The following is a 12,480-nucleotide window of genomic DNA, read 5'->3' on the forward strand; positions in this document are numbered from 1 at the left end:
ATATATCAACTCCTATCTCTGCTTCAGGTAGGCTAGCTTGCCTGCCCTGTGAATGACAATTGGTTGGTAGTAGGTGGGGTTAGCTGACGCCTTTACCATAGAAGTTGTTTCTTTGGATGATGGCTGTCAGGATTGGGCTGAAAGCGGTACAGTGGTCTGCAAGGTGCTGCTGTTCTCAAGGCTCCTGTGCTTATCGGACTGTTGGTGAGCAGTTGGTCAACAATTGTTGCTGGTATTAAGGATGGGTGGTAGGCCTTTTATGCACAATGATTTCTCCCCTCAGTGATATCAGGGCTAGTAGGAGGTCTGTTGGTTTGGGTGTTACTGCTGTTCTAAGACCTTTGGGTTCAGGGTTCTGGGCTGTGTCCATCAGGATCTTAGGAAGAGGGGGCAAGGCAATAATAGGGGTGATTTGTCTGGCAAGAGGAGAGAGGGGGGGATTAAGAAAGTTATCCCTTTATGCTTTTGATTAAAGTAGTCATAATGGGGACTTCTATAGCTTGTTGTAAAAGCATCTGTACAATCAAATGTATACAGGCCTGGAGGGTCCAGCCCTAGCATTCATAAATTTTGGTTATTAGGAGTATGTAATCCTTTAACCAACCAACTTGATCTGAACCAACTCATGTTGACATACAATCCACTGGGTAAAGCAGTTGTAGTAAATCCATTAGTTTAATTCAACTCAACTCCACTTACTCTGTGCCAGGCACTGTCCTAGGTTCTGAACTCTTAAGATCAACTCAAATAATCAAATAGTACTTTGACCTTGAAAAAAGTTAAATATACTACTTGAAAAATTATACTTTTCTTCTATTCCAAATGAATATTTTATACCTTTCAGCGAAGCAGATCTTCAAATTCTTTTCAACTTAGAATTTTAAAGAGCTGCCATGGCACTGAGAGGTAACCTGCTGGTGATCATTCAAACAGAATGTTAGATGCAAGTATTGCATGCAGGTCATCTTGACTCCAAGATGTGTGACCTAGCCACTACACATGGTGATTGAAAAGATACCATCTACTCATTAGCTGGAAAAAAGCTAGATTCATGTTTGGAAATGAAGAAATTTTATATTTTCAGTGAAAGGCTCATGTGTTAAAATTACTCCTTGCAAATGAGCAATAATTTGCATATTTCTTTTTTTTTTTAAGACTTTACAATTGCTTTATTTCAGATTTCAGGAGCATGTGAAAGGAGAGCCATAGCTTCCTCTGAGGCCAAATTTTAGAGGTTCTCAATTGGCTGATGGGGCCAATAAGGATACTTCTTGTCCAGTATGGTTTGAGGGAAGGTTTGGTTCAAATCCTCGATGGTCATCTGTTCAAAAGGAATTATATTCTCAATCTTTTCCATCTCTTTCTGAAGTTCTGCCATCCTAGCATTTGAAGGTTTCATGAAATCAGTACCAATTTTTGCATCTTCCTGTTCTTCAGCATCCACTAGGGCAGTGAATTTATCTTCTGGCACAGGAAGCTCATTGAACTTCTTTTCAAACTCATCCACAAGGCCAGGCTTGGCCCCATTTTCCTTGTAGTAAGCCCAGTTGATCACTTGTGGCTTCTCAGGCAGGGTAGCCAATCTGGTTGCAAGATATTCATTATAGGACTTCAAGGCATTAGCAATGGCTTTCTGGTTTTTAGGTATGATCTCCCCAAATGCTGCCTAATCAATAACTTTCATAGCAAGCTTTCATCCAGCTATCTTGGAACTTTACAGACCCTGGCAGTGCAATTTGTATATTTCTTACATATTATTTTTAAATCTCATTTTTAAGGGTAAAGAAAAAAAATGTTAATAGGTCTACAGATACTTTGACACCAATAAAGTGTTGAGGCAAATGTTCCTTATCAAAATTTCATTTAATAGCATATTAATGATTGAAAACTTGATCTTCTTGGAAATAACATTTTCACCCCCTTAAATTAAAGGGTAGTATAGTAGAAAGTATTCTGGATTTGAAGTCAGAGTACTTCAAATCCTGACTCTGCTATTTTCTCCCTATGTGACATTGGACAGATTATTTAATGTCTCTGATCACTACAATCTTATCACAACAGATGCTCATTGGGGCTTACTGAGTTGAATCAAAGATTTAACATTTTAGGAAATATCTCCAAACTGGTAAACTTCAATAAGTAATAAAATAATTTGCAATAGAATATAAACTCCTTGAGGACAGAAAACTTTATTTTGTCTCTCTGTCCCTTGTACCTAAAAAGTTCCTCGTACATAGTAAGTGCTTAAAACATATTTATTGAATCGATCCCATGAAAAGAATGGAATAGAGGAAAACATTGAATAGAATACTGGCTTTAATCTAGACATATTCAGAATTTCTTTGCTCAAGTATAAAGTAATACACATTTTATAAAGAACCAATTTTCCTCAGGTAGCCAAGCAAACATGTTACTTGATAAAAATATTTAGTCTGAGCTTGTAAAGACATCAAATATACACCTCGCCAGCCTGAGATCAAATCTTGTAAAGCAAAGAAATATCCAGAGAACTTCTCATTTTGCAATCTGTACTTGCTTTGGGTATGGCTAGGCAATCAATACTACCTTGTTGGATGACAATTTACTCGTAACTTGACCATTGGCACATTACTGGCTTGAGAATACAAAATAAAAAACAGCTAAAATTCTCAAATAAGAACATTTGAAGAGAAATATTAAAACCCAATGCAAATAAGTTTTGAAATGATTTATTATACTTATTTAATATCAGTTATTAAATGCTTGACACTTTTCTGGATAAGCATATCCATATGTAACTGAGCTTTCAATGATAATGATGAGGATGATGATGATGAGGATGAGGATGATGATAAATAACATTTGTGGATTACTTTAATGTTTTCAAAGCATTTTACATGCATCACTTCACTTTTTCCTCATAACAATCTTGTGATATATGTTCCATTGTTACTCTCATTTTATAGTTGAGTAAACTGAGGCTGAAGGAGGTTAAATGATATGCACAGAGTGGCACAACTACTAAATATTCGAGGTAGGATTTGAACTCATGTCTTTGAATCCAAGCCCAGAACTCTATCTACTGTACCTTCTGGACATAAATATAAATTAACATTCAAACATACTCATATCATCATTATCCAACACTTACCAAGAATCTACTAATTTGCTTTTTACCTTAGGTAGGAGGCTTATTTAAAAGAGTTTCTTTTTGTTTTTACCAGACCTAAAATTTTATTAATTTGGGGTACTTCTAGTGGGGGAAACTTTTTCTTCCAATGCAGATGGGTACCTGGTCTGTAACTTGTAATCTTAGAGATTTGTCTGGGTTACTGAAAGTTAAATGATGTGCCCAGGGTCACAGAGCCATTATATCTCTCAGAACAAACTTTGATCTAGGTCTTCCTGACTCTGTGAGTGGCTCTCTATGGTCTTTACCTTGCTTCATCTCAACATTGGCATAGATTTTCTTGGGAGTTAGTGAATTCCCACTTACTTGAGATCTTCAAGCAGAGGTTAAGCAATGACTTATTTGGGATATTATACTTGGTCAGACATAGCTTTGACTAGATTAAAAAAATCTTTCAAGTTAAAAAAATATATTAATGCCTGCTAGTGTTAAGGTTACAAAAATCAAGCCAAATAGTCCCTTCTATTGAGGAGTTTTTATTCTACTTTTTTATTATTAATTTCACAGTTGCTCTATCAAATCACATAGAAGATTGAGTGAATGCGATAACTGATATCTCTAGTTGTACATATTAAGGAGCTCACTTACTTACATTGTTCATATGAAGTTGCAGGAAGCAGGTCACACAACTTTATGCAATCAACTCTAAGGTCTGGGAATGGTTCTCTGTAGATTTTCTGTCTTTCCCAACCTGATGCAGCTCTTCCAAATTCTCCCATCACAACCCTTCTACACCCTTACAAGCAGACCATAGTATTTGACTTCAACTTTTATCTCTTTCTACTTGTGCTGATGGTCTCATAATCTCTTTAGAAAGGAGTTGCCTAGGAGAAGAACCATAACTATCATAAGAGAGACTTGTGCTTTGACCCAGGATAATATCTTGAGCATGGGGTGGGGGGTTGAGTAAACCTCTTCTTGACAACAGTTTACCTTACTTCAGGGTTCTCCACCAGCATTGGCTCTCTCATGGCTCAATTCTCTTTGAAGCATCACTTCATCTTCTCTTTTCAACCCAGATAGAGGTAACAGCAAGACCCTTTAGGGGCCAGACTTCCACCACGCCTAGTGGGACTTTTTTTCATGGTCTGACTGTCCTCTGTACTCCTGCTATTTGATCCCATTATGAATTTGTTCCAGGCTTAAAAATTCTCAATTTGTAGCTCTGCCTAGGAGATAGCCTCAGTCAAACCACAACTACATAAGTTGCTGCTGAGATCCCTATAAACATTCAGAGATTGGACTGTAGTCATTGAAATGTAGCTTTGCCACTTATTAATGATATATTTGGGATAAATTATGTAACCTTCCCGGACCTCAGTTTCCTCATCTGAAAAATGAGTAAGTTGTTGTCCAGCTCTAGATCCTACGATCTTCCATCCTCTCTATTGACACAGATATGTTCCACAAGAACAGATGCATACCATTCCTCAATTCTTTTCCCACTAAGAGTATATGTGTATGCATGTGAATATATGTTATTTTAACACATCATAAACACTAGCTTGACACATGAAGAATCATATAGTAGCTAAACACTAGCAAATGTAACAGATACATTAATTTAACATAAAACACATCCTAAACATTAGGACAGAGAAATATGATAATCATTACATATTCCCAAAGCAAATCTCAAACAAATCTCAACCCTTAGCTTAGAAAGATTACTTGATTACTTGGCAGAGGAAAACACATGGGAACCAGTGTATAACACAAAGTCTGTAAAGATGTTTCACCACCAACAGCTTACCAAGAAATGAGCTTGAGCTCCAGGGACATAAGATATTTGTGAGGAGTGGGGAATATTCAGTCATCATTCCTCAAGGAATTTTCCTCAAGGAGTGGAGGATCAAGGAATTAGGGAATTTTAGTTGATACACTATGTTTTATTTGTAATGTTATTTGATAAGTACCAACTCAGATTAAATCTTGCTTTAGACACTTACTAGTAATTCAACCCTGGACAAGGCACTTAGACTCTGTCACCTTCAGTTTCCTTCTTTGTAAAATGCTGACAATAATAGCACCTACCTTTGGAAGTTTTTAAAGATCAAATCATATTACATTTACAAAGTGCTTTGTAAAGTTTCAAGAGCTATTATTACTATTATTATTATTAGTAGTAGTAATATTGCTATTGTTATCACCAAATGACCTCTGAGTTGGATAGAATTAGACTCACCAGAGATCCCTATTTCTTCAAGACATAAGACTTTTCACTGTATACTATAAATTTTCCTGTTTGAAATTCATCTCTGTGCTCCTTGGATACCATTATGCAAATATTTATATTTTTTCTGTGTGACATAGTTATTTCTTCAGGGACTCTTCTCTCTATGAAATAAAACTAATAGTCTATTTTGATCTTGGCTAGATAGCTCATATTTTCCAAATATTCAGCATGCCAATGATTAATTACATGAGTGAAATGAAAATTTAGTAGGTCAGAAGAAGCAAAGCTGTGCAGAGATTTATAAGCTAGGAGAGCAATTACTTGAGAGAAAGCCAAGGCAGCAGCTGATAACCTTTAAGTACATTGGTTTCAATGCTCTGAACTGATGATCAGTAAAGGCTTCAAGCAAAACCCATCAACAATGAGCTCCTTGGAGGCACAGTAACTCTTTTCCTTTCTAAGAGTTTGCTAACTTATAGTGTTACCATAGCAACACTCTATTTATACTCACATATGCCATGGTACAACATCTTGCTACCTGACAGGACTATATGATCTTTCTAGGTAAGTATTTAAATTACTACCTTCAAGAGTGGTGATAAATGCAAAATTTTCACCTCATTCTATATCAAGGTATCTAGCTGCTCTCTGTAGACAGAGTGGTAATTGTTTGTAATTATCTAGGTATAAAGTAACTTATGCAGTGCCTTTACACATGTAGATGCTTAATAGATGAGAATGAAAATCTTTAAATACATTTATACTTGTTTCCCGAGTTTTATGTTGAAGTGGGTGTTCAATTCTTTTCAATGGTATGAGAAAGGGAGGTTGGGGAAAAAGGGGAAGAAGTATTAACCTTAAAGTTGGGAAGGATCTTAGACATCTTGTAGTCTAACTTCCATCCCACTAAAGGCTTTAGTGGATAGGACTTAACAAGAAATAAGAAGAACAAACCATATACTGAAACCTAGGAATTAATGTTGCCTATGTGTATTTATAGACTTCAGTTTCTTCTTTAGTAGCATGAACAGTGGCCACACTCCAGTAAAATCATCTTGGCAGAGAGGCTAAACTAGGGTAAGGGTAATCAACAGGCCTCAAACCCATTGGTGAGCTAGGGGGATTTTTATCCCAAGCATGTGAAGACTTCCCCTGCCCTCCCCCATGGAATGGGAAGATGAGAACAATTAGTTCCAATGGCCATGAAGGTGGCTGAAGTTGGCCCAGTGGAGTACTCAGAGCTTGCTTAGATACTGAAGATGCTAAGGTAATCCACTGCATCTTAGGTTATTGCCAGTTTTCTTGACTTTTGTGTCACCACTTAACTTCCATGACTCCTGAAGAGATTTTAAGACTGACCTCTTTGTTCAACGCTGCCTCACTTAAATCCAATTCATGAGGCATCACCCCATGATATCATTGGTCCTCTACTAAAATGAGTGACGAACAACATTTGAATTAACTACCAACAAAGTTCAAGTTCCTTGAGAGGAGAAGAGTTTAACTTTTGCCTTTGTATTTTCAGTGTCTAGCAGTGTTCTTCACAAATAGTAGGCACTTCATAAATGGTGGTTGAATTAAACTGAATTGATATGTCTCTTAGGAATAGGAGAAATGTTTCTTCAAGACTTGTGTTAAGGGAGGGGGATAAGAAGGAAGGCTGGAAAGAGGCAGTTTATTATTGTTGTCTGTCCTTCATTCTTGAAGAGGACTGTGACATCATGGAGGTGATGCCATACCATGCAAGTGAATTGTATTTAAGTGAGGGAGGGCTGTGCAAAGTCATCAGCCTCACTTTCTCCTCTGGAGCCATCTGGGTCTGGTGGCCAGAAAAATCAGGACGACTGAAGATGACCCCAGATGTGGTGGAAGACCTTGGTCTTTTAAAGCTAAGGTTTTTAGCAGGTCTCAGTTTGATTGAGGCAATGCCCATTCAGTGATTAAGGCTAGGTAAAAAAAAAAAATGAGGCAAAGAATGGCCTCTTTAACCTAGTCCAGAAGAAAAAAAAAAACAAACTGGGAGAAGACCCTCAGGTTTCTGGCCAAAACAGAAACAATTCCTATTTATATCTAGTCTGAGTCCAACAAACAATACCCTATGAGTAGCAGGAGCTGCCCCATTGAGGACCCAACTGGAATGGGCCAGTTGAACAATACAGCTTTCTTGCTTTCTTTCTTTCTTTCTTTCTTTCTTTCTTTCTTTCTTTCTTTCTTTCTTTCTTTCTTTCTTTCTTTCTTTCCTTCTTTCCTTCTTTCTTTCTTTCCTCCTTTCCTCCTTTCCTCCTTTCTTTCCTTCTTTCTTTCTTTCTTTCTTTCTTCCTTTCTTTCTTTCTTTCTTTCTTTCTTTCTTTCTTTCTTTCTTTCCTCCTTTCCTCCTTTCCTCCTTTCTTTCTTTCTTTCTTTCTTTCTTTCTTTCTTTCTTTCTCTCTTCTTTCTCTCCTTCTCTCTCCTCTCTTTTCTCTTCTCTTTCCTTCCTTTCTCTCTTTCACTCTCTCATCTCTCTTTTCTCTTTGTTTCTTTGTTTCATCCTTCCTTCCTTCCTTCCTTCCTTCCTTCCTTCCTTCCTCCCTTCCTTCCTTCCTTCCTTCCTTTCCTTCCTTCCTCCTTCCTCCCTCCCTCCCTCCCTCCCTCCTCCCTCTCTCTCTCTCTCTCTCTCTCTCTCTCTCTCTCTCTCTCTCTCTCTCTCTCTCTCTCTCTCTCTCTTTTTCCTCACATGCTCATTGTTTGAGCCCTGGTTGATTCAGAGTGACCCTGAGGGTCTTCCCCTCCCCGTTTGATTTTTTTTCTGGACTAGGTTAAAGAGGCTGTTCTTTGCCTCATTTTTTTTAACCTAACCTTAATCACTGAATGAGTGTTGCCTCAGGCAAACTGAGACCTGCTAAAGACCTTAGCTTTAAAAGGCCAAGGTCTTCCACCACATCTGGGGTCATCTCCAGTCATCCTATTATGACTGCTGGACCCAGATGGTACCAGAGGAGAAAGTGAGGCTAGTGACTTTGCACAGCCCACCCTCACTTAAATGCAATTTACTTGCATGTCATGGCATCACTTCCATAATGTCATGGTCTTCTTTGAGAATGAAGGACAAACAACACCCTTGTCTTTCTGCATACTTTCTCCCTTTTTTTCCAGGACAGTTCTCTATACTGTCTGATGAGCATCCTTATCTGTCTTTTGTTGTATTCTCTTTCTCTGACTTTCTATCTCTCTGTTTCTTTCTCTATTTCATTCTCTCTGACCATGTTTCTGTCCACCTGTCTGTCTTTCTCCCCACTTTCTCCCTAGTGGCATGATGTATTCTATTCCCATGGGTTCAATTATCATCTCTATGCAGATAAGTCCCAACTCTATATAGCTAGCTCTGTCTCTCCTTTTTTTTTTTAAGGCAATTGGGGTTAAATGACTTGCCCAGGGTCACACAGCTAGTAAGTGTCAAGTGTTTGATCTGAGGCCGTATTTGAACTCAGGTCCTTCTGACTTGCTCTATCCACTGCGCCACCAGCTGCCTCTCTAATGTCTCTTCTAAACTGTACTCTTGCATCACCAATTGCCTGATGCCCATTACTACCTGCGTGTTCCTTCTTTGGGTATTTCAAACTCATTATATCTAAAGTGGACCTCACTGTCTTACCCTAGAGCCCTAAGTCTCTCCAAACTTCCACGTATCTGTTGAGGGAGCCATCATCTTCTTCCTAGTCACCGAGATTTACAACCTCAGGTCTGTGACTGATTTCTTCCTTCATACTTACCACCTTTGTTTTCAACCAATCAGGTACCAAGTCTTGCTTAGTCTTCTCCCACAGCATCTCTCACATCCATTGTCATCTCTATCCCCACCAACCCTGGTGACACATCCCATCGAGTCACCACTATGCCTTGAGTGTCCTAATGGCTCCTGATTGGTCTCTCTGCTTCCAGTCATTAGCCCTGTTCAATCCACCTCGCATGAAAGATCCATATAATTCATAGACACCAGGGTAAGAATCCCTTTTTAAGATCTTTGTTTTCATTCAAAGCCCGGTTCAGATTCAACCTTCTCTGCAAAGTTTCCTTGACCCCTCTACAACCCTCTCCTCATATTAGTACTCGCTCCCTCCCCAGTTTTCTATAAATAAGTTTATGTACTTGTCTTATCCCACCAGTAGAATATATGGTCCTTGAGAACAATAACCATTCTTTTTTTCTTTGTCTTGCTAACTTCTAGCATAGTTCCTTGAATATGATTGGCAATTAATAAATGTATATTGAATTATTACATGGAATTGAACCACTTCATTTTACAGAGGAGGAACCTGAGATCCAGATAGAAGAGGTGATTTACACAAACACATACATTTTGTTTTTCATCTCTCAAGTCAGGGTGTTGGACTACATGAGCTGGAAGGTCTATCTCTGGTTAGTGGAGTGCTGCAGCAAAGGGTTGGGTATACTGAGTTCAGCGGCTTTGAACACTGTACTCCATGCACTGAGCTGTTGTTATTTGTTCTTCATTCTTGAAGAAGACCATAACATCAGGAAGGTAATGCCATGACTTGCAAGTGAATTGGATTTAAGTGAGGTAGGGCTGTGTAAAATCACCAGCCTCGCTTTCTCCTCCTGAACCATCTGGGTCCAGTGGCAAAATATAGATCAGGATGACTGGAGATGGCTTCCAGAAGGCCTACCTTTTTGGAGTCAGGTAAGGTCCTGCTAGTCAGCCTCTCCATCCCACACAAGGAGACATAACTGCTATTATGAACAGCAGCAGAAAAATTATAGATAGCACTGAAGTTATAAAAATATTAATCCTTGGGCATGCATTTTTAAAAAGAATATAATTACTTTGGTCATTATCCTATTTTTAATTTGTAATCTTTTAGTTATGCACATACACTTCATAAAAAGAACAAACCAGGAAAGTCTTCCATTTCCCAAAACAGACATTGGAAACGTTAGCTTAAAATAATCTGCAAGTATGCTCAACACCATATGTTGACTTCTAATTAAGTTGCCTAAAATATTAGAAAACATGATCAGTGAAAAAACTCCAGTACAACAAGTGATGTACATAGAATATGTTACACCAAATCTAATTCTACCTGATGTAAGTATTGTGTTCAGTAAAGAAAGTTACCAAAGTTAAAGCTTTTGATTCCTCCCTCATTGTTTAAGTTGGCATTAATGAAACATTATTGTAGGTATAAAGAGGCAAGAGCTGAAATCATTAGAAACAGTGTGGTAGAGTGATATTAAATTTGAAGTCAGAAAAACCTAGACTCAAGTCCTATTTCTTACACTCATTAGTGTTGTGAGTGTGATAAAGTAAATTAACTTTTCTGATCCTAATTTCTTCAGAGTGTAACTACTGGAGTCCCTTTCTACTCTAAATCAATGAGTCTGTAAGGCAGGGATGAGAATTTGGTCATACAAACTCTTTAGCATAATAATTGCTAAGCATTAAGGCCCAGAGTTGTAGTCTTCATATTGGTTCTTCTCCTCAGCCTCTGTTTGAGAGGCAATGTGATGTATTGGCAAGAGTGCTGGACTTCGACTTAGGCAGGACCCTACCTCATATTCACTAGCGTTATGGACTAGAGAGACTTCACCTCTGTGAGCACCAATTTTCTCATCTAGAATATGGGTGTACTTATATTTGTAAAACTTGCTTCATAAGATTCTTGAGATCAAATAAGATACTGTACATAAGTTGATTTGCAAAGATTATAGCATCATATAAATGTCAGATATTAGTCTTTAAAATGCATTTTTATTCATCTCTTTTGTTTTTACATCATCTGTATGCCCCAATGTATCCCTATCTTCTTTCCATTATAGAGAGCCATCCCTCATAACAAAGAATGAAAAAAAAGGATGGGAAAAAACCCCTATTCATCAGAACTCTCTAACAACATCATTGATTATTTCAATTTTCGGACAACTAAAAGAAGCAAAACAGTCCTAAAAGATAGTTTTTGGTTTTCTCAATTTGTGCTGTTTCTTCCAAGCTTCTATTTGTAAAACAATCAAAAGCCTACATAACCTAGGACTCTACTAGGCTTAAATTATAAGAAAAAGACAATAACTTCCTTCCTTTTAATTCTCTATTTTTTTTGAGGGCACCATTCAAGTCATTCAGCTTCCCCACTTTAGAGTTATCCTCAACTCTTCATTTTTCCTTTTCTCCCAGCTCCGATTTCCAATTAGTTGCCAAATCCAATTATTTCTACCTACTGTCACCTTTTATCTGCTCATATGACCACAAGGCTAGTTTAGGTTTTCATTACCTCACGCCTGAAACATTGTAACTACCTTCTAAGTGTTTCTTCCCTCTGCAATACATCTTCCACACACTTAACAAATTGATATCCCTGAGCCACAAGCCTAACCATGTCATTCACCTGTTTGGTAACCTTCAGACGTTTCTGGTTGCCTCTAGGATAAGATCAAGCTACTCTATGTGATTTTTCCAGGTAGATTATGCTTCATTCCTCTCACCCTTTCAACATTCAAATGAATTATTCCACTTGCTGTTCCTAGTACATAAAATCCCACCTTCTGCCTCCAGGCACATAGAGCACAGGAAGGCTCTATTCCTGGGATACTCTTCCTTACCTTCCTTTCTTCCTTCAAAGCAAAAGTCAGGTCTTGCCTCCTCCATGAGGCCTTTTCTGATTCTACCAGTTATTATTGTCTTATCTCTAGCCTTGTCCTGTGTTACTTGGTTTTTATTTTGTACTTTTCTTTTGTATTTTTGTACTTTTGTATTTTTATTTATTCACATCATAAAGATAGACTGGCCAATGGGGAGCCAGTCCTCGAAGCATGAGCTGTTATGTTCTCCCTCCTGGCAGCCTAAGTGCTTTGTGAGTCTGCTTCTGGTAATGCAGGATATCATGAAATGTTAGAAATTTCAACTTCTTCAAGTCTCAAAAGTCTCCTACTCCCTGGGATGGCCTAACCTCTGCCTAAAAATTTTATGAAAAAAAAAGGAGGAATTTTCAAAATTACTGATACCTTTATTTTAGGCCCATGAATCCTAGAGAAAATTGGAACAGTATAAGGAGCCGGGTTTTACTGAATGACAACCACTTAAAGAGGTGGTGTCACACAAAAATAAAATCACACTGAAATATACACATACATATATGTGTGTATG

At 38.0% G+C, this 12,480-nt stretch overlaps 1 pseudogene; it reads right to left on the reverse strand.

Annotated features, from left to right (window-relative positions):
• Nucleotides 1–1,228: 1,228 nt before the first annotated feature.
• LOC110198260 (ATP synthase peripheral stalk subunit d, mitochondrial pseudogene) overlaps nucleotides 1,229–12,480 on the reverse strand; it is a 30,434-nt pseudogene continuing 19,182 nt past the window's right edge.

Source organism: Phascolarctos cinereus, unplaced genomic scaffold (genome assembly GCF_003287225.1).
Source record: "Phascolarctos cinereus isolate Bilbo 61053 unplaced genomic scaffold, phaCin_HiC Scaffold_5;HRSCAF=322, whole genome shotgun sequence".
NCBI lineage: Eukaryota > Metazoa > Chordata > Mammalia > Diprotodontia > Phascolarctidae > Phascolarctos > Phascolarctos cinereus.